Here is a 23,662-nt window from a genome sequence, read left to right as displayed (position 1 = left end):
AGATTGCTGAAAACTCTGTTGAATTAAATCTACAATATGCTTGTTCAAATGAAGGAAAAAGTTAAAGAATGAAAGAAATGTGTGCAAGGTTAATTATGTAATTTTTAAATTTCATTTTAAAGAAATGCATTTTGCAGAAGTTGACAGTAATTACAGTAATAGTATTTAGTGATCACCATATATATATATATATACATAATATTTTTATATACAACTTTATATTATGCAATGCTACATTAGATGCATAGAGAAGACATTTTCAAATCATTCATGTATTTAGAATACTGAAGCAAAGCTAAAATCTTTTCAATTTCTTGGGATGAATGATCATCATCTTTTCTCCATGTTATTTATAAAAGCAAAACCAGCAGATATCATTAGAAATGCAATATCTATATGTATTATATTATGCAATATCTGTAAACTTCTTGATCCATTTTTGAAGGCACTTCAATAGGGGCTTCTCTTTGAATTCCGCATCTGACTGAGACAAGCCCATCTGTTCTTCTGGATCCATAGTGTCCCTTGCCTGAGTTTCAGAGTCCCATTTACTAATGATGACTTCATAAATCACTGCAGAAGCCATCAGAAGTTTAGTCGCTGCCTGGTCTCTAAGAGTGGCCTTTTCATATATTCTCATGTTTATCTTATCTCACAGGCTTGGGGTAAAAATTTTCTGTGGATCCATGTTAGGGAATTCTACCCGTATCCAGGATAGAAGGCTTTTAAGCTCATCTATGGATACAGAGAAGGGGTGCTCCTTGGCCATAGTTTCCAAGATAGCCAAAACCTCCCCCTCAGGTTTGGACATACTGCTTCCCGAATTTTTGCTCCCTTTTGACGGCTTACCTGACCTTAGGGTCAGCTTTCTCTCAGCTCCTCTATCCGTGATCTGTTCCACAGCTCACAGACGTCTGGCTTGGCTTATCTGCTCTCACCAGCACCAGGATTACCGAGATTTTCTTTTCCCCTTTCCAGGGAGTTTTCCCAGCTTTCCACTGTCGTCTTCTTTTTGTTTTTTTTTTTTTTTTTTTTTTTTTTCCCCAAAAGGAGCCTTCAGTTCCAGGTGCCACACGTCTGGGCACCACTTTGTCTCTACATGACTATTCTTGGTTAGGTTCTTTTTTCCCTTGAACTGAAGTTGATGAGAGGGAGGCAGTTTTTTCTCTCGTTCGGACTTGGTTGTTTATTCTTTTCTTATCTGCATTACATGTATACACGGTACAAGGAGCTATGTGCACTAAGATAGAAAGGTGCAAAATGGCTAACAAATATCTTCTTCAAGGTCTCTTATATGTCTATTTACCCAAATAACAGATGCCAAGTAAATTATTTTTCTTAATGACCCAACACCTCTGTACTGCACTGCAGCATCTTCTATCCAATCACTTACTACTACCACTGAAAAACCTCTAGAAGAAGAAAGAAGAAGGATAAGGGACAACACTCTAAATCCTCCATCTTGTCTTCTGTTCTCTAAACTACTTTAACTCCAAACTTTAACTTTTTCACCCAGTGACCTAAGAAACTTTCTAATTTACACATTTACATTCCTAGCTTTTCTATTTAACTTTAACAGTTATTTTCAGGATGTTATATAAAATTCAGTGCTTTCTTGGATGTCAGAGCCAGGTATCAGAGATAAGGGCACACTCTCTGTGCCTCTGACTCCAACAATTTGCATTCTTAATTCTGAGCCACTGGTACCATATGATATTAGGCACCTTGCTCAGGTGTTGTTTCAGCCTATTCAATTTGAGATTTTTGAGAACAATTGGAGCCAGATAGCCACAAAAGTGGCTGGATGAAATAGTCAATTGACTCAACAGGACCCTAGATTTGGGGTTGGGCCTGACCTTTTGACAGGGATTGGAAATTGTTCTGACCCTGATTTCCAGGTCACATTCCACTCGCTGATGTTAGATCAGTGTCAGAAGACAGGCTTTGCAGCTCTGATGAAAACAATAGAGCTGTCAGCTCCAAAGCAAAAGTTTGCTACCATTGTCCAGGGCCCTAAGGAGCCATACATGCCGTTTATTGAGAAACTCTCTGCCTCCTTAGAGAAGCAAGTAGATGAACCAGAATTGAGGTGCATGTTGCTCACACAGTTGGCAAGAACCAATGCCAATGATGACTGTAAGAGGGTAATACAGGCCCTCCCAGGTGATCCATCTGTGGCACAGATTACTCAGGCTTGTGCAAACATAGTGTGAAAAACAAAGTTCACTCTCCTGTTAAATTTTAAAAGGTTTAATAAAGACAATAAGAGACATAAAATAAAGCAAAGAGTAACGGCCGGGTGCCTTGGCGCGCTGCCAAGAGCACACCTGGTATCTTTGGAACACTCCTTTTATCCCATCATGCTATGAGGGTTTAATGCATATTCAAACTTTTCCAAGAAGTATTTTGCATGGCCACTCCCTGGTTCCGCCTTTTTAGAGCATGGTCCATACGGTTTTTATTTCTTCTGATCATCATTTTATTTGGGCTGGGTTTCCTTTCTCTGCAAGCGGTCAGTGCTGATAACAGTCTGGGCACCCTCGTCCTGCCTCTGATGTCAGCCTGGGCTTCATGTCCTTCAGCTGTTAACGGCCGGGTCCCTGCTGCTGATAACAGCCTGGCCCCCATCTTCCTTCTGCTGACAACAGACTGGTCCCCATGCCCTGCTGCTGATAACAGCCTGGCCCCCCCATTTTCTTGCCCGCTGGGGTTATCTTGCCTTGTCCAGATGAGACATAGCCCTAACGTTCGAAATTCTTCTACGCCTAAAACTTGCAAAGAGAGAAAAAAAATATAGCAAAAGCATATAACATATAACATTTATCCGAATACTTGTGAAAAAGCCAATATCACAATATGAATTCACAAGAATAGGCACCCCAGATTGCAAGATAGCAGCCTTGGCTGCTGCCTTACCAGGGTCCTCAAAAGGGCCAAAAGGTAAGCAGCAGAAGCAGGAGATAGCACAAGCCACTGAAAAGCAGGGGAAACAGAAGCAGAAAGGGAAAGCTCCCTCGTTTCTGTGTGATCAGTGTGGAAAGCCAAACCATATTGTAGAGGCTTGCATGGTGAAATATGATGCCAAGGGCCGGCCTTTGCCAGATCAGGGAAACACGAAGCTGAGTGCAATGGGGAAACGTGCCCCGACATAAGCATTTCCCCAGGTCCTGAAGCTGATGCAGGCTTACTTAGCCAGCTCGTGGCCAGCACCTCTGGCTCGGCTGGTCTTGATGTCTGCACAGCAGCAACGATAGTCCTGAACTCTTGCGCAGTGCATAGAGTTCCTTTTGATGCCTTTGGACACCTGGGGAAGGGTAAAAGTGCTCTCATAATGGGACAATCAAGTGCCACCCTCCAGCACATCATTGTGCATCTGGGACTTATTGATGCTGATGATTCTTGACAAATTTCTGCTATAGTTTCCATGCCCGCCCCTCCACTCTGTCCCTGAGAAAACAGCATTGCTCAACTTGTGCCTTTCAAGTCCTCAGTTTCTAGGGCTGTGAGCCAGTGTCAAGGGGTTGGTTGCTTTAGATTGACTGGACCACCTCAGGTGCACTGGACTGCGACCCTGACGGACAAAAGGCCTGAGATGTGGTGTATGCTGTTCCTCCCTGGTGCTACCCCGCCAGAGATCCACCTGCAAGGCCTGATCGACATGGGTGCTGACATCACCATCCTGGCCTCCTCTGCGTGGCCTCCACAGTGGCCTCTGGATCCTGTGGAGTCGCCTGTCACAGGGTTGGGTGGAACGGCCAAATGTTTCATCAGCCAGTGGCCGGTGCAGATCATGAACTCAGAGGGACAATCGGCTATGGTTCAGGTTTATGTTACCAAGGCTATGGCTAACCTCTGGAGGAAGGACGTATTGGCAGTTTGGGGGGTTCGGATTGGGACGGATTTTTGAAGGGGGCCACTGTGACGAAGGGCACGCCGAGCCTCATGCCTCCTTTACGGGGGTGCGGGGACAAATCCATCTGAGAAAACCAGTGGTCCCTACAAAAAGGAAATGTAGTCGCCCTTCCAGATTTGGTTCAAGAGCAAGGTACAAGCTATGCCAATCTGCCAAGTTCCATAGCAGAAAGTAATGCCAGGGCTGAAAAGTGGGCTAACCCTGCATAGGTAGCACCTCAGCCTGATGTGCTGGCACAGGCCAGAGCATCGCATGGATTCTTTCATCAAAACATCAATACATTGCTGTCCTGGTTTAGGGCAAATTTGGGAGAAAACCTCCAATGGGGCTCTGCCCGGTAAGCTAACCCATGTGGCCCCTTTCTCTCACCCCCCAACTGGTTCGGGAAGAGATTTCTCTGAAAGAAGTGGAAAAAACCTGTTTATTTAACAGGCACAGCACTACCCAGCACAAGAATGAACAATACCAAATTACAAAACCTCTCACCGCTCTGAAGAGATGACAAAATTCAGAGGGTCTCTTTCCTGTGGATGTTTGCTCTGTTATCAATCCCTCTGGTGCTGGAAAATGCCGCTGCCCAGGCTGGGCTCCCGGTAGTCCACGGGTGCAAGCTCCCGGTGCTCCCGCGAGTCCCCAGTCCAGAGCAGGTTTGATCCGTTCCAAGGAAAGGGAAAGAAAACAGTCCAGGAAGACCTCTCTGCTTCAGCTAGTTGGAAAGCCAAGGCAATCTGTGTCTTGTTGTCTGTCTGTGCTGTAGTCAAAACTCCCGATGCGGGGGGAGCAAGTACAGTCTGTGATAACAGACTCGGTGCTTCTTGTCCACTCACTTTTACTCTTAGATGAAGTTTTAAGGATATAAAACCTATTTCTGGGCTAGGTGGATGAATGGGGATACAATTTAACATCACACTCACCCCAGGACAATTGCAAAAGCAGTTCCAGTTGACTCCAACTGAGGCTAGTGACATTGTCAATTCCTGTGATGATGACTGTCACGCACTTGCTCCGCCTTTTCCAGCGGGCATAAACCCTAGAGGTCTCAAGGCCTTGGAGATTTGGTGAACAGATGTTACCCAAATTGCCGAATTCGGAAGGGTCAAGTATGTGCATGTATCTATTGACACTTTCTCCTCTGCAATGTGGACTTCTGCTCACACTGGGGAAAAAAACGTGTGATGCCATTGCCCATTGGAGGCAGGATTTTGCTGTGCTAGGGATACCTTCTACTGTGAAGACTGGTAATAGCCCTGCTTATGCCTCACACAAAGTGCGGCAGTTTATGCAGTTGTGGCGTGTCTCACACAAATTCGGCATTCCACATTCTCCAACGGGGCAGGCCATAGTTGAATGTGCTCATGGTATTCTGAAGCAGATTCTTCAAAAACAAAAACAGGGAATGCAGGGTGAAACTCCGCAAAGTCAATTGGCAAAAGCTTTGTACACTATAAATCACCTTATGGTGCTGCAGAATTCAAATAACCTGGTCATCTTGAACCATCACCTTTCTTTGCAGGCTTCAGGCCAGATACATCAGCTTTGAGAGAAAGTTCGGGTGCCAAATTTGACCATCAAGCAGTGTGAAGGCCCGTTTGAACTTATCGCTTTGGGTCATGGGTATGCATGTGTATCCACAGTGTCCTGGGGTGCACTGGGTACCTACAAAGTGTGTCTGTCCTGACCTGCAATTGCAAAGGCAGAATCGAGCCAATAGGCAAACCACAGGCTGTGACCAGAATGAAGGTCATCAAGTTGAGGAACCTTTGAGTGATGTCACGGATGCAGAAGATGCAACCGATCTCTCAGGTGGTCCCTCTACAAGGAGGTGTTAAGGCATCTTTCTCATTTTTTCTTTTTCTCTTTTTTTATAGAAAAAAAAGGGTGATATGTGGACATGATTCTCTGACCCTGAGAGAGTTTCAGCTTGTCAAGGGCTCATCTGTTCCCAGGGGAAAAGTTCCTGAGAACAGTTTTCTCTCTAGGATTGTGTTATTGTAAATAGATAATATTTCTCAAAACGATACTGAACAGATGTTCTTGGTGTGTTTTCTCTGGTCCCACCAATGGGACCAAAGGGGGTGTTGTTCCTTCTACCAATCAGGGTAACCTGGTCAGAGAAGCTTTATAAGGATTGAAAAAAACCCCGAAATAAAGGCTTCTTTGCCTCACGAAGCAGCTGTGTGTGTGTCAGATTATCTGAAGAACCCTCAATATATCATGTCCATCAGCGACACCAGTACATATGGAGTGAACCTCATGAAATTCAACAAAGCCAAGCGCAAGGTCCTGCACCTGGATTTGGGCAATTCCAAGCACAGGTACAGGCTGGGCAGAGAATGGATTGAGAGCAACCTTGGGGAGAAAGACTTGGGGGTGTTCATGGACAAGAAGCTCAACATGACCTGGCAGTGTGTGCTCACAGCCCAGAAATCCAACTGCATTCTGGGATGTGGCAAAAGTAGTGTGACCAGCAGGTCAGGGGAGGTGATTCAACCCCTTCTACTCTGCTCTTATGAGACCCTATCTGGGGTACTGCATCCAGCTCTGGGCTCCCCAACACAGGAAATATGACCTGTTGGAATGAATCCAGAGGTGGCTACTGTTATAAATAGCTCACCACAATCAGTTTGGTCAGTCAATAAGGCAATTTATTAATTCATTGATAAGGGACGAGCAAGCAGCGCTGGGGACGCAAGGAGTCTCTGCTCCACCAACACATCCACCTTACCCCTGGTCTCTGCCTCTTTTATAGGCAGTTTTGTGTGGGGCTGTGTCATGCCTACTGTGCTGGGGTACAAGTCCAGGCAAGCCCAAACATGTACGTTAACTCCCAAGCGGCAGTGGCTGGAAGCCCCCACCAGCTCTGGACAAAGCTCCAACATGTGGACAGGTTACACTCTTAGCAAGCAGGTAACAGCAATAACAAGTTTTTACATGTTCACACAAGCCTGCTGTTTCTTTATACATAAAGAGTGGGTACAGTTCATAATTAAAGCAATTACATAGTGGCAAAAATACGTAACAGCAAAAGCTAGCAATTCACAGCAAAGGGATTTAAACAAAAATAATGAAATCATTATATTTTCCTTTTTCTCATGTCCATGTTTTACTTTAAGATCAGTATTCCTGTTTATACTGATCCCATGGTGTGTTTCCATAATGACACAAATCACTATATAACATCTCACAATCCGCCATCTTCTTCTTTATCTCATTGATTCTTGTCTGTTTTTCAAATCAAGATAGTGCTTTCTGTGAGGAAGTCTGTTTTTATCTTTAGTTTATATCATTAGTTTTTGAGTTTTCTCTGAGGCGGAAAGTCTGGGATCGATGGGAATTGCTGAAATTTGCATGTCTTGGATTACTGAGTCTATGAGAAGAGTAAAACATGGAATTAGACATGGCAACAACAGTAACCCTAGCACTGAACATAGTAACATGAGTCCTGCTTTCTTCCACCAGACTCCATCAAACAATTGATTCCACCAAGGTCCCTGAAAGATAGAATTCCATTTCTGATCTGGGACATGTGCTACTTGTTTAATATCTTCTGCTAGCTGAGTAACAACTTCTCCGTTATCATCAATTTGTAAATAACATTCAGACATGCTAAACTTCCCACAAACTCCACCTTCCTCAGCTAACAAATAATCCAATGCCAGATGATTTTGGTACACTGCTGCTCAGGTTTGAGACATTTGTCTAGCCACTAATTCTAAACCTTGGGCCATTTTATTGCTTATTATTTCTATTACTGCTTGAAGTCTGATAATTCACTTAAGCATATAAATGGGAGTTCTATATCCCCAACTGCCTTCTTGTGCCGAAGTAGCAGGTCCATAAACTTCTATTATCTGCTCGGGGGCCACTCATCTTCCCCTTAGTTTTGGGTTCCCCCGATGAGATCTCTCTTTGAGCGTACTTTCAGCTGCTCATACAGAGGCCTCCCAAGGGTGTTTCCTTCTTTTCTCGGTAAGATAAAAAATCCAGGTTGAATAATTCCTATGGTACAGCTGCCTTTCCAATTTGAGGGTATCTGTGACTATATGCTCTTTCTGCACAAATCCAAAACATTCCGTCTGGGGCTTACCAATTCCCTACGGTGTCTTGGGTATTTTCCCAGAACTTTTTCAATGCTTCTATTCCTTTAAAAGGGTCAGCATCATTCCCTTTACACCAAAATAATTTTTCTATTTCATTAAAGGTACAGTTAGTATTGTTTTGCATACTCCAATACCCATTTGGGCCTTGAGGCCACCACCAGGTAGTGCTCGAATTTGTGGTATATACCCTTTTGTATGGGGTTTTACCTACCCTTTTAAAATTTCTTGATTTCCCTTCTCTAGCAATGCATTTTTGATCCACAACTGTGTTAATTAAAACCCACCTTCCTGGCCTATGTCCTTGTTCAGCAATTCCTGTTCAAGTCCATTTAAGTATCTGAGTGATATCCAATCCTTCACATTTCCACGGCCATTGCTCAGCCATTAATGCTCCTCCACAGACCAAACAATTGGACACATTTAGTTCTCCTGCAATCCTTTCTGCTAAATCCACAAATAAATTCTTTTCCTAGAGTGGGCAATTCTATTTCTGAAAGGTGTTCCCATATGTTGGGATATAAATCATGAATTTTCTGGGGTTTATTATTATTTTTTTTCTGCTGCTTCTTTTAATCATTTTGGAACATTCTTTACTGATTGTTTTTGAAATTCATCCTGCACCCCTCCCATTGTTTGTAAGGCTCCACATCCCTTCTTTAGTAAAGCAAATATATTCTTCTCCCTTGGGACAAGGCAAACCCAGCTGTGTTCCTCCTGGTGCAAGATTTCAGGCTACCCAAGATGATCATCCAGCTATGTCACATGAAGCTAATTGATATAGGTCATAACATACAGAATTCATGTGAGTGGCGGCTGCAAATGCATATTTGGTGTGGCGGCCAATATGTACAAGCTGGTAGCATTTGGAGCAGTCTTCATTAGCTTGTAGAGGCATTAAGCACATTAGTATCCACCATTTAAGAGGTCCAGTATGATTTATTCGTCTACCTCTCCAGCCTAATGGGTTGCCACCACAGGAAATCGAGTTCAAGTTCTCTGGTTCACAGCTCTTAAATCTTGGGCCAGGCAGTAACTGCAGTCTCCCTTTTTAACTTGTAAAATTGGGGTGTTATGGGGAGACATACATGGTTTTAATGGACCTTGCTTAATCAATTAATCAATTACAAGTTTTAGTCCTTTCTTTCCTTCCATGGAAATAGAATACCACTTTACCCTTACCAGGAATTCTGGGTTAAAAATATTAACAATAATAGGATCAATGTTCAATTTTCTGATTTCCCCCAGAGCGGACCAAAACTTAGGGTGTATCTGTTCCTCATCTTGCACAGTTCATTTATACACTTGTACTTTCAGCTCATTGCCTTGGGGTACCACCCCTAATCCCAATGTCAGCATTAAATGTCTTCCAAACAAGTTAAAATCTGCCTTTGGAACTAATAATAAATTATTTAGAACTATTTTATCTGATGACTCTATTGTCACATTATTAATTATGGGGACTTTAAAAGCCTCTCCTTTTGCTTCAATTATTTCAGCCTTCTCCTTGCCTGGTTTGCATTCTTTTGACAAAATTTGAACTGTAGATTTTTCCGCTCCAGTGTCTAATAAAATTCAAATTCTTCCCCTTGAGGATGTAGTTTTAACTTTATCAAGGGCTCCTTTGATGTTCTAGTCCCCAAGAGATAAAGCCCCTGACATCCCTATTGTTTTTCCTCAAACATTGTTTCATCTGTTTTCCATTTTCTGCAGTCCATCTTTAAATGTCCTTTATTTTGACAATAGAAACAAGTAGGAGGAATTGGGTTATTACTCCTCTTAACTGACCCATTTTCTGAGGAACTTATTTTTGAGTTATTCTGATTCGGGATTCCCTTTTGAGTTTCTCTTAACCCTGCAACAAATACTTTTGCTTTGGCTTTTGCTTTTTCCCCATCCCTTCTTACATATACCTTCTGTGCCTCCCACAAAAGTTCTTGCAATCCCCTATCTTTCCAATCATCCAATTTTTCCAGTTTCTTTCTTATATCACCCCACGACTTCGCAACGAATTGAGTCATTAATAATTCCTCTCCTATTGCTGTATCCTGGTCCACCCCTGAATACATTTGTAATTTTTTTCTGAGTCCTTCCAACCAATCTGTGTGAGACTTTTCCTTCCCCTGATGTTCACCGAAAGCTTTATTAATATTTTGATTCTTAGGAATGGCTTCCGTGATCCCCTGAATAATTATAAGATCTACCATATTCTGCTGATCAGGGGCTGCATTATGATTCCAATTAGGATCTATGTCTGGCCATTTACGATCGCCGGATAACCCCTGCTGGTGTTCCCTTTCCCATACCCTCATTCCAGCTTGTCTAATCATCTGCCATTCTTCTATGGTGAACAAACTCCGTAATATAGATTGAATTTCTCCCCAAGTATAGGTGTTTGGTTCCAGAAACTGGTCTAACCTGTCTGATACTCCTAACAGATCCTCTAGCAACTTTCCCATTTCTTTCTTAAATGCTCTGACATCCCTAGTGTTTAGAGGTATATTCACAAATCCTATTCCTCCTGAGTTTCCTCCTAAAGGAATCTCCTGTAGTGGATATAACTGCCCCCCACTTTCTTCATCACTCGTCTCTTCTTTTAATACCATAATTCTGGCTTTACACTTCCAGCGAGTTTTTATTACAGGGGGTGTGGTATTTCGGATATTCTGAGGGGGATGGGGAGCAGTAGAAGGGGTTGAGAAAGCAGTAGCAGTCGTAGTGTTCAGAGGGGGAGGGGGAGGGAGAGAGGTAGCAGGGGTTGGGAAAGCTGTAACAGGGTTTCAGCTCTGTGCTTCCTGGTCCTGAGTCCTGTCTTGTGTGGGTGGTGATGCTTGTGGGGGGTATGGGGGGGAAGGTTGTATAAAGGGTCCCAGGGTGTCAGAATCCTCTACTCCCCAGCCCCAGGGATCACCCAGCTAGCTTCTTGTCCACTGAGGTGGGGGGGGAGGTCTGACAAGGGACAAAGGTAAAACATGAAGGAGGCTCTTTTTTCCGGGACAAAGTCCCACAGTTTATTCTCGGAACGAACTCCAGGGAAAAAAGAGACAGAGGGAGAAATCATGGGGACTTTAAACTGGGGGGGGAAGGGGAGGGGGAGAACAAAACCCCAGCCAATGGGGTGAGACCAAAGGGGAGGGGCAAGGGGAAGGAACCAACACACCACCAACCCAGTGGGGGGGCAACAGGGAGAAACCACTCAATGCAAATACAATAATCATATTAGTGAAACATGACATCTCCCCCTTTTTAATTATATAAAGTTAAAAGACGGGCGTCGGGCTTATTCTGATTCAGAACATGAATTCTTCCACCACCCCACGAGTCCCCAGCCTTTGAGCAATTCACTGAACCAGTCTGCGTGAACAGGACAACTGGGATAGGGCTCATCACAAGGTTGAGTGGGAGGTAGGTTTTCTCTAAAAAGGAAAAACAAACATTTTTAAAGCATATTAACAGTCAGAAGGTGTCTGCTGGAGAGTAACCAGATGTCAGGAAGGATTCTTCTCCCTCTTTCTGGTGGCATCTTCTTTTGGAAGCGACTGCCACTTGTTTTTCATCCCCTTCTGCTAGAGATGGGTTTTTAGGAATGGAAGGTTTTACCCACTATTGGGGTATCCAACGAGGGCCTGCAGGGGTGGACACACATGCATAGCCAGGCCGCCAGGTAACAAGTTCATAGGGGCCCTTGGTCTGCCAGTGTCGGGATGCGACACTGGTGGGTGGGTTCTTTTCCCCAGGACTGAGATTGATGAGAGAGCGAAAGTTTTCTCTTGTTCGGACTTGGTTGTTTATTCTTCTCTTATCTATATTACATATATACAGGGTACAAGGAGCTAGGTGCACTAAGATAGAAAGGTGTGAAATAGCTAAAGAAGAACTTCAAAGTATTTTATATGTCTATTTGTCCAATTAATAAATGCCAAATAAATTATTTTCCTTAGTGACCCAATGACCCGACACCTGTGTGCTGCACTGTGGCATTCTCTATCCAATCACTTATTACTACCCAAAAATCCCTAGAATAAGAAGATGAAGAAGGAAGAACAAGAAGAAAGGGACAACGCCCTAAGTCCTCCATCTTGCCTCTTATTTTCTAAACTAGCTTAAACCTTAAACTCTAACTTTCTCACCCAGTGACCTAAGAAAACTATCTGACTTACACACACTCCCAGTTTCTCAACTTTAATACCCAAGAGAGCACTGAATTTCACATAACACCATGGAGACAGCTGTTAGAGTCAGGTATCACAGATAAGGGCACATATCCTGCACCTCTGACCACAACATCTCCCCCTCCTGTTTGAACCAAGAGCACTTCCTCAGCAGCCTTTGTTATCATTTGTTGGACCAATTGAAGTAAACAAGGTACAAACAGCAGGAGGATTAAGATGACAATTATTATGAACATGCCTATCCTTGTAAGTTCTCTGCACAATGGTGTAAAGCTTAACCATCCAAACAAACCATCCAACCATGACCCCTTTTGAACTCCAAGTTTGCCCATCTCCTCTTTCAGTTGTTGTATGCTCTTATGGATTAACTCTGAATGATCAGAGAGATTGTCCTAGTTTAGGGCAAATTAGGGAGGAAAACTCCAAATGGGGGTTTCCCCAGGGAAATGCCCCCTCCCCACCAACTGGTCCTGGAAAGGGAAAAAAAAATTCCTTGGAGAGAAGTGGAAAAAGCTGTTCATTTAACAGAAATTGAATAATATTAAATAATAAAACCTCTCGCTGTTCGATGGGATGGCAAATCTAGGAAGAAAAGTCCTTTTCATGTGGTGTAGCTCGGCTCGCTCAGGTTCTTATCAGTCCTTTCGGCGCTGGAAAGTGCCGAGGCCCAGGCCCCGGTGGGCCAAAGGCGTGAGCTCCCGGGGTTTGGCTGGGTGTTCAGTCCAGAGCAGGTTTGCACAGATCCAAGAAAAAAAAGAAAAAAAACAAAGGTCCAGGGAACTCCTCTGCCTCAGCTAGCTAAAACTAACTAAAAGCCAGAGAGAAGCTCTGTCCCGTTGTCTGTCCGTGCTGCAGACACCACAGTCCAGGAGCGGGATGTGTGGGAGTGATGTTTTTCTTTAACACAAACTTCTCCCTCTCTTGCTCTCAAAGCCAGTCTTAAAGGTGCAGAACTTAATATATAACATAAACCAGACGATTGGGGATACCAGTATCATAAAGTCACCCCAGGACAGAGATTCATGCAGCACATTCCTTCAAACTCTTCACACCCATGTCCATGCTTTAGCAAGAGAAAATCAATTGCTGCTCTGCTTTGCAGAGTGGCGTGTCTCACGCTTTGAAGGTCAGTTAACAAATCACCCAAAGCGAGAGAGAGGTGGAACAAGATCGCTTGCTTAACCAGCAGCCTAATCTATGCAATTGTTTCAAGGCTTCTGCTGAAGCTACTTGAGGCGAAAGGAGAGCTGCTATGAATCTCTTTCCAAAATTCCATGAGTGAAACTCATCATTGCCATCAGGTGTGTACTGATCGACAAACCTCTTCTCTCTGCGACTTTGCTCTTTTATCATTTTTATGTTGGGTGTCATCAGAGAGAGTTTTTCAATGCTGCATGGACCACCATTGACATTTGATGGAATGGCGGGCTAAACTCTATCTCCACAAATGAGAAAATTCCCTTTTGGTAATTGCAATGGAACATGGTTGGGTGGTGTCCTGGTTTAGGGCAAATTTGGGAGAGAACCTCCAATTGGAGGTCCCCCCAGAAAAGCAAATTCAAGTGGCCCCTCCGCCTAACTGGTTTGGGAGAAATATTTTCTTGGAGAAAAGTGGAAAAAAACTGCTTATTTAACAGAAATTGAAGAATATTAAACAATAAAGCATCTCGCTGTTCGATGAGAGGGCAAATCCAGAAAAAGTCTTTTTCATGTGGCGTAGCTCGGCTCACTCAGGTTCTTATCAGTCCCTCCAGGGCTGGAAAGTGCTGAGGCCCAGGCCCCGGTGGGCCCCAGGCGTGAGCTCCTGGGGTTTGGCTGTTTTTTCAGTCCAGAGCAGGTTTGAACAGATCCAAGAAAAAGGGAAAAAAAATCCAGGGAAACTTCTCTGCCTCAGCTAGCTAAAAACTAACTAAAAGCAAAAAAGAACTCTGTCTTCCTCTCTGTCCGTGTTGCAGAAACCACAGTCGAGGAGCAGGATGAGGGGGAGTGATGTTTTTCCTCAACACAAACTGTGCGCTTCTTCTTCCCCCCTCTTCGCTCTCAGAGCCAGTCTTAAAGGTGCAGAACTTAATATGTAACATAAGCAAGGCGATTGGGGATACAAGCATCATAAAGTCACCCCAAGACAGGTGGTATGACTAAAACTGAGGTGAAGTTATGCTATAATAACTATGTCCCCTGCCCCTCTGCTACCACTGTCCACCCCGCAGCGGCCAGGGAGGCAGGGGAGGTAGATTAGCTTCCAAAGGAGACCCTAAAAATGAGGCTCTTTCCCTTTGCTGAGATGGCAGTCACAGCTTTATTTCTTGGGATCTTTCGGGGTGAAGTTGCAGGAGGGAAAGAGGAAGAGGTATCGATAAGCACTCCTTTTTCAAGACAGGGGAAAGGGGTGTGGGAGATTTACACAACCAATAAGGGGAACTGGGGAGAACAAGATAAGGGAAAGAACTTACAAGTCTACATTTTTGGGGGTACATTTTTTGGGTCATACCATTTTTCCTAAATGCATTACAACAAAGTTACACCAAGATGTCGCCTCCTTATATAAAGCATGATGTGGAGTGACATCTGTCATTTTGTCTTTGTTTTGCTTTGGCATAGAAAAATTGAATATTATACAAAAATCCATCCTCACTGAACCATGGATATCAAATTCTTGGGGCTCATAGGAGGCCTCAGGGAGGAATTTGGTCAAGAGGCCCCATCCGTCAGTGGGATTTAGAATGAACTGTTAAAGTTTTAGAGGGATATTTTTTGGAATTGCCCATTCACTTTCTGGCAAGCCCACCAAACAAGTTGAGAATGGTTTTTCTGGACTTGAGTGAGTCAAGAAAATGGTGTCTAGGCCTGATGCATTGGCCAGTCACCCAAACATTTTCTTTTGGTTGACTCACGGGTAAGATCACATCACTTAAAGCGATCAGCAAAGTGATAAGGCACAAGGGTAATCCTTGATTTAGTTTCATGTTCAATGGCCTTATCTCTTGTGCAAGATTCTGAATCTTGACACGATTCACACAGCACTTTTACAGACAAGGTGTTATAATATTAACAATTTCCCACACCTTTACATGAAACCCAAATTTCACTGCTTCTGCATATGGGATAAAAGCTGTTTGTTGTCAACTGCAATCTCGATGCTGTTCACGTCTGTGTGCTTGCTTCTCTGCTCCTGGGGTTGTCAGCTTGTTTCTGCAGCTGGTAAGGTTTCACGTTCTTTGCTGGAAGCCACTTTGGCCCCAAACCTGTGGAGACACAAGTATACCCTTTGCCCCAGGTTATTAATTGAAACGGACCTTCAATCTGTCCTGTTTTTGTATTTTTGATCAGAACTAAAGGATTTTCCTTTAATTTCACCTGAGTGTTGTTGGAAAAGTGTCTGATGATTGGCAGAGTTGGTTCTGCAAAGGAACTGTTTAGAAAATTCAAAATATATAAGGTTTTGTTCAAACACATTTGAGGCGTAGCCTCTGCCTCCCCCCTTTTTTGTTTATCCAAAAGGGATTTCAAAGTGTGATGTGTCCTCTCTATGATGGCTTAACCTGTAGAAGAGTGAGGAATGCCAAAGGGGTGACGAACACCCCACTTCATGAAGAATGTGGCAAGCCTTTGCGCCATGTAGGCGGGACAGTTATCTGGTTTTATTTCTTGAGGTACATCTAATGATGCAAATGTCTGCAAAAAATGCTGACATGCATGTTTTGCAGTTTCCCCTGTGTGCAGGGAGGCAAAGACTGCACCCAAGAAAGTATCCACTGACACATGGATATTTTTCAATCTCCTGAAAGGCAGGTATTTTGTGATGTCAGTCTGCCACAATTGCAGGCTCTGCAATCCTCTTGGATTGACCGCACCTGTGGATACGGGGGGTTTCACAGGCTGACAATCAGGACAAGCATTTATAATTGCTTTTGCCTGATCTTTAGAGAGGTGAAACATTCTTACAGGTGCTTGTGCATTTTGATGAAAAAATGAATGGCTCAGTTTTGCCTGCTCAAAGATGTTTGGCAGTGTTTGCAATGGCCATCATTAATTTGTCTGCTTCTGCATTTCCTTCTTCTAAGAATCCTGGAAGTGAAGAATGTGCTCTGATGTGTGAGACAAAATATTTGTCTTTTCTGTGCTCTATGGCCTCTTGCATACATGTAAGATAACGATATAGATCATCTTTGTCAACTTTCTTTAGAAGTGACCCTTCATTTCTTTTGACTATATTGTCCACGTAAGCTGAATCTGTTATCAAATTAAAAGGTTCTCGGAACAGCTGAAATGCTCTGACCACTGCTGCTAGCTCCACAATTTGAGGAGAACCCTTTACTATCTGGATATCTGAATCCCATGTTTGTGTTTTTGGGTTCTGTCATGTGATCACTGATTTATACGTTTTTCCTGAGCCATCAGTGAACAATGTTATTGCATCCAATGGCACTTCACTTAATTTTGGCTTCTCTTTGAAGCTCAATTTTTGTTGTAGTGCATTTAAAAATTATGGTATGTCCCAAGGGAAGAACTCACCCTTAGTTTTGTATAATGTTAGTCCCTACCTAGAACTCCCTTTCCCTTTCCCTATCCCATTGGCTGTAACTCCCCCGTGTTCCTGACCACCCCCTCCCCCTAGTATGAGATAACACCCAGGGCATTTTGCTTTCTTTCTTGCCCCCGGGCAAACCACATAAAATAAACCCGGGATCACATTTTGCAGGTCTGAGCGTCCTGTGTCTAAGATACTTTAAGTCCATGTTTGTTGCAGCGGCCTCAGGGAGACAAAGAGTTACATTGTCCCACCCCAAGCCCCTTGTGAGGGGCGGCCCAGGAGTTCTGATTGGGTTTGAGTCCCTGGGGGGTTCTCCCTTGGTGTGTTTCTAATGGTCCCTGACCCTGAACTCCACCCTCAAAGGTGTAAACCCTCGGGGGTTCTGTCCCTCAAAAACCCCTGCTGTGCCTCTGTTCGGGGCTCTCTGTTCTGGACCTGAGTTTGTTCTCATGCTGAATAAATGGTTTCATGAACGGGAGCCCGTCTCGTTGGTGTTTCATGCTGGTCCCCAGAACCCTGCTGCTTCCCTGGACAAGATCCTGAGGTTGCAGGCTGCAACAAATGGTGGAGAATGCGGGCATCCAGCGAAGCACCAGGAGAACAGCAGGACCCGGCTCCATGGACACCTCGTAAGTCCCCGGCTGATGGCTTGAGAGCTGGCGAGACCCCCGCCTTGGAAAGGAGGACTCGAGAGTACCTGGCAGGGAGACTGGGTTGAGAGTGCCTCGGGCATGGGGGAAGAAAAGGGATTACGGAGGTGGGGGAGCCAAGACCAGACGCTGGGACAAGCACCTAACATCACCCAACGAGACGTATTATGGACGATATCAACATTATGGACGATTCTATCAACACTATGGACGATATCAACATTATGGACGATTATATCAACATTATGGACGATTATGGACGGTATGGATCTTCCGGTGGACTGTTTCTGTCTTCTGTGAAGTTCCTTTTTTTTTTTTTGGTGTATACCTCCCTGTACCTTCCCCTTTCCTCTGTTCCTAAGGGCAGGACAAAGGGTGAAAAAAGCCAAGATGGCTCGGGGTTGCTGCCGTCTGCCCGCCGTTCCGTGTCCTCCTTCACCCCCTGTCTTTCCATATTCCCCGTTCCCTGTCCGGGAAAGCCTGTCCCGGCCTCCCCCCCCATCCCAAGATGGCGCCGGCCACGCGGTCTGGGATCCCTTGTTTCCCGCCTTGCTCCTTCTTTTCCGGTCCCAAACCTTCCCTTCCTGAACCTCCCAGTAACTCCTGCTTGGCCCCATCCCTTTGTTCGGTGCTCCACCCCTGGGGGCTGTGCCTGTTCCATGGTGGGCAACACCTCCTCCGGGGAAATCGAAACTGTAACCGAGCTCCGAAAGCCAGTGTTTCACCCAGATCATCTAAAGAGGCGACGCCCACATGGGAGCCGGAGCCGAAGCTGGAGATCGAAGAATTCTGCCCCTCGTGAGAGGAGATCTAAGAGCTGCGCCCTTCCAAAGAGAGAATCCTGAAGTGGAAGAGACTGAACTAAAAAACATTATGTTTGCATTAAGTACCATCACCGTTTAATTTGCCCGGCGTAGTCCGAGATTTAAGTGTTTGTTTTCAATTTTGTTTTTTCTGTTTGCTTAATGTGTTTTGTTATTGAGCTATTGGTGTCCCACAAAGCAAAGTGGGTGCTCTGTGGAAGAGGTGAGATTTTAAGGTGTATGTTTGGAAACATTTTAAGCTCCTAATTAAAATTTGAAAAAAAAAAAAAAAAAAAAAAAAAAAAAGGAGCAGATGTTGCAGCGGCCTCAGGGAGACAAAGAGTTACATTGTCCCACCCCAAGCCCCTTGTGAGGGGCGGCCCAGGAGTTCTGATTGGGTTTGAGTCCCTGGGGGGTTCTCCCTTGGTGTGTTTCTAATGGTCCCTGACCCTGAACTCCACCCTCAAAGGTGTAAACCCTCGGGGGTTCTGTCCCTCAAAAACCCCTGCTGTGCCTCTGTTCGGGGCTCTCTGTTCTGGACCTGAGTTTGTTCTCATGCTGAATAAATGGTTTCATGAACGGGAGCCCGTCTCGTTGGTGTTTCATGCTGGTCCCCAGAACCCTGCTGCTTCCCTGGACAAGATCCTGAGGTTGCAGGCTGCAACACATGTTGTATATATTCTAAGACTCCTTCCCCGCCTGTGTTCTGTGAAGGGCAGGCACCTCTCCATGAGAGGTAAGAATGAAGGGGTTCTCGGAATAAATACAACAAATTTTGACTGCAATAACTTGTGACTTGGAAAGTGAATTGAAAAAGCACCTGAATAGCCTAGCAATGCAATTTGCAATGACTGATTTTTGCATCCCCCAATCAAAATGCTCCCTCTTCAAAGGTAGGTAAATTGTGGCAAAATCTTTGCCTGCCATTGTCAACAACCTTGTTCTTGCCCTGATTATGATTTGCACTATCATTTCTAGTATTGTGAAGATTGTCTTCGGAGCCCTGTAGGGTAAAAAAAGCCATTCAATTATTAACAATGAATCTTTCTTTGAATTGTCCCATTGAAATATGAGACCATACAGTTGCATATTTTCTCTTAACACTGCAAGAAAGAATGGTTGTGACATTGCACAACAATTTGCTTGTCTCTGCTGAAGGGCTTCAGTGACCTTCTCAAGGGCTTTTTGAGCCTCAGGCGTGAGGGTTCTGGGAGATTTAATGTTGCTTTCTCCTCTCAGTAGGTTGAAAAGTGGTGCGAGTTCATCATTTGTGATTCCCAGAATTGACCCTACCCAGTTGATCTCTCCCAAGAGTCTGCAAGTCTTGCAGATTGTGGACCCGTGTCCTAACTAGCATCTTTTGTGGTTTGATCATTTGCTCTGTGATCAACCATCCCAGGTATTTCCATGGCGAGGTTTGTTGAATCTTTGATGTGGAAATTTCCAATCCTGCATTTTGAACTTCTGCAATCACACTGTCAAGAGCTTCTTGCATCTCTTTCTGTGTTGATGCTGCAATGAGCAGATCATCCATGTAATGAATGATAATCACCTGTGGATGTTTCTTCCAGGCTGGAGACAAGGTTCGTGCCACATGCCATTGGCAAATTGTTGGCAAATTTTTCAGTCCTTGAGGAAGGATTACCTGAAGTAACCTCTCTTTGTCCCCTGAAGTAATCCTGGCTAGCTATGTCGAGGGGGGGGGGGTCAGGAAGGCTCTTCACGACCAAGATAAAAGACCAAAGGGCGGCTTGTCCCTCTGAGGTAACGGAGGATATTTATTCTGGCTGGCTTCCAAGAGAGAGAAGAGGCCGAGGATACAATTCCTAGACTCTTTCAAACCTCGGGAGAGGGGCGGGGAGACATATAACACCAGCCAATAGAATAACATTTCAGAGACAGGGAGGGGAGGGGAAAAACACGTCACAGCTGCAGGGAGGGTTTACACAGAAACCAAGTAACTACCAGAAATATGCACTACCACAATTACCCAATGGTATCTTCACAAAGGTTCTTGTTTGTTGATGCTTGGGACAGAGAACACAAATTACGCAGCATCTTTTGGATGAAGCAGAATATTGAAGAAGCAGTCTTTTAGATTGATGATCACAAGCATCCAGTCTCTCAGGATCATTGAGAGATTGGGCAGTCCAAACTGAAGTGGTCCCATCTCCTCTATGACCTCGTTGATCTTCCTGAGGTCATGAAGTAACCTCCATGAGTCAGAAGTTTTCTTGTGGATGACAAACACTGGAAAATTCCAGGGACTATTTTTCGGCTTGATGTGATCTTTCTGCAGTTGTTCCTTCACTAATTTCTTGAGAGCACTCAACTTCTTTTGTGTCAGGGGTCACCGATCCACCCAGACAGGTGTGTCTGTTTTCCAAGTTAGTCTCAAGGTGTTGAGTGCTGCACTGACCCCCATCAAAAGTCCACTTCTATTTTTGTGCTCCATTGTGACGGGATGTCTCTCCCCCAAACTGTGAAGGGTTTGTGTACAATGAATGGACGAATGATAGCTGTCTTTCCTTCTGGCCCTGAAACCATGATTGCATGTTCACTCTGCATACATAATGTACTTCCTCCAATTCCTGAAAGAGAATTCAGAGGTACCACTATGCTCCATTCTCTAGGCCAAAGGACAAGAGATCACTGTGACATCTGCACCTGTGTCCAACATGCCCATAATTGTGATTGTTGTGTCACCACATGTCAAATCGCAGGTGAGTTGGGGTCAATCACGACCTATCTGCTTTATCCAGAAGACATGGACATTCATGTCTTCATTGCTGGATAAAGTCTCTACACTCACCACTGGTGTAACTTGCTGTACCACATTTGATGGCAAAGCAATGGCCTTAGTTATAGGAGTATTCTTTGGAACGATCAACGGAGGATGCAAGGGTCGGTTTAAGACCATCAGCTCTTCATTATGGTTTGCTGAGATGACCAATGGATAGACAATGAGTCCTAAAGTACTGCTTCTGTCTTTGCCTATAATTAAAAACTCTTGCCTCTTCCATGACATTCCAGTGACCCCTGTGGGAATCACTGCATGACTTTCATTCATGAAGTAGATTAATTTGGAAGCTGCCAATTTGCATTGCACCCCTGGTGGCAGCAGCTCTGGATCACTTGGGAAAATGCAGATGGTCCTGCGGATGGAATCTGATTGAGGTTCCCTGTTGCCGCTGAAGATGAATAGATCACACGGACACAGGTCGAGGTGTGGTGAAAAGAAGAGCAGAGTTTATTTTTCCTCCCAGGATTTATAGGCTTTTGGCCATGGCCAGGGATTGGATGGCCAGGATAACACTTTCTTACTGCACTGGCCATGAGAGATGTCCATCACAAGACGTGTAACAGAAAGAATGTACACATATCTATGTTTACAGTTACTGTCCTGGGAAAGTCCTTAGAAAACTATGTTAGCAAGCTCAGAAGCTGAGTTTTCAGGGCGACAGTTCCCCACAAATTGTGTTCCTTGAGGGGTTTTGGACTGTTGAGTTACCGCCATCACTTGTGTTGTAGCACGTTGGCATCCCGCGCTTCCTGTTTCCCGGAAGGGGTAGAAGTTTTCCATCCACATCCGTCTTGGAATGACATTGACTTGTGCAATGTTTTCCTCTTCTGCATCTTGGGCAAAGACCTTGTGCTTTCACATTTCCTCAAGACTCTGAACAAGTCTTTTTGATGTGTCCATGTTTCCCACATCTGAAGCATGGCTTCTTGAACAATTCCGTGGCCATGACTTCTGAGGAACTGCCCTGCTTGAGAAGTCCTGTTGAGCGCTGCAAGAGTTCTCGCGAATCTCTCATCATGCGCTTCAAGGAGTTTTTTGAACTTTTCTCCCAGGACATCTGCGTGAATTGCTGCGATGTGCTGAGGCGTGTCTACTTTGTTGCAAGCTTCTATCATTTGAGGCAAGGTTGGCTCCGGGCCAGGCAAGGCGCTGATGATGTGCTTGCACTCTGTTGGTGTTTGCAAAAGCGAGACTTCGGATGAGGAGTGGTTTTACATCCTCATCACTACATTGTCTCTCCACTGCTTGAGTGAGGCAATCAACAAATGAGGTGTAAGGCTCAGAATCTCCTTGTTTCACCTCTGTGTAAATGCCATCTGGGATTCCAGCTGGCTGGATTTGCAGGATTGCCTTTTGTGTTGCTTCTTTAATATCTGCAATCACTTGTTGAGACAGTTCCACAGCTTGATCTTCAGGTTTGTCATGAGGATCTTCTCCTGCTAGATGAGACAATTTGAGGGATGCATTTGGGCCCCCAACATAAGTATTTAACAATTGCATGAGAGCTCTGCGCCACTTTACATCCCATAGCATGTACTGCAAATCTGTTAAGATTGTAGAGGCAATGTATCTACAGTCATAAGGTACCAAGTCATAATTTTTGAATGTGCCTCTCAACAGTTGTTTGAAATATGGAGAATATAATCCATTATCATTTATGGCTTACATAAATAAAAGTCTTTGATGGCATCATGAGTCAGAGGCTCCCATCTGGGATTTGCATTTTGCCTGCCATATCTCACTGGCAGTGCCATGATTTCTGTTTCAGCCATGGCAAAGCTCCCTTCTTTAAGTGCATTTTCCCTGATGTCTGCCCAATTCATTGAAATGGGTTCAAGTCTTGCAACATGCCTTGGAAGACGAGGCACCAAGGCTTTGCTTGCATCTTCTCCTGGCCTGAAGACTGTATCATTCATCTCGTTGAACTCTCCCTCTCCCCTGTAGGGCAAGGAAGTAGTCACTTGCTGTCTTGTATTAGATGATGCTGAAGGTGCAGTATGAGAATTCACCACAGGTGGTGCTCCAATAGGAGGCTGGACCTCTTGTTGACCACAGGATGGTGCTGGCTGAGGAGTATAGGGATTATTTACAGAGGCTGAGTTGCCATCTGAAGCTATAATAAAGTCCCTTAAACAGTCCTTCAACTGAAGAAAAAAGTTCCAGAGGAATTATCTTGGAAATGTAGGCAACGGAGCTGAACGAGATGAGGAGTTGACTGGATGTTTCATGGATGAAGGGCCAAACCAGGCCCTTGGAGCAGCTGTGCCAGACCCTGTAGCTTGAGAAGACAGGGGTTTGTGGACTCTGTGTCTAACTCTGAAACAGAGAGCCTGTAGAAATTACAGGCTACATAGCTTCTCAGTCCTGCCTGAGAGCTAGCCTGAGAAATCCATGGGAGGATTTGAAAACAATCCTCAGAGACAGAAAACAGCCGTGCCAGGTGTTGCTTGTCTGTCCCTTGTTTTCTTTGCAAGAGAAAGTCAGAGGGTGTTCACCACTGACCAATGATAGTGATATAGTGGTTTGCTAACCAATAAGAGTTTCCTTTTTGTACTTTCCACGAATCAGTCTATAAAACAAAGCTGTAATAATAAACTAGAAAAATTCTCCTGTTCTGACTCCATGAGAGTCTGTGTCGTCTCTTCTCAGCCATTCCTTAATAGAGCGACAGGGGTGTATTCATAGAAACA

This window comes from Poecile atricapillus, chromosome W, assembly GCF_030490865.1.
Source record: "Poecile atricapillus isolate bPoeAtr1 chromosome W, bPoeAtr1.hap1, whole genome shotgun sequence".
NCBI lineage: Eukaryota > Metazoa > Chordata > Aves > Passeriformes > Paridae > Poecile > Poecile atricapillus.
This window is presented reverse-complemented; position numbering follows the sequence as displayed.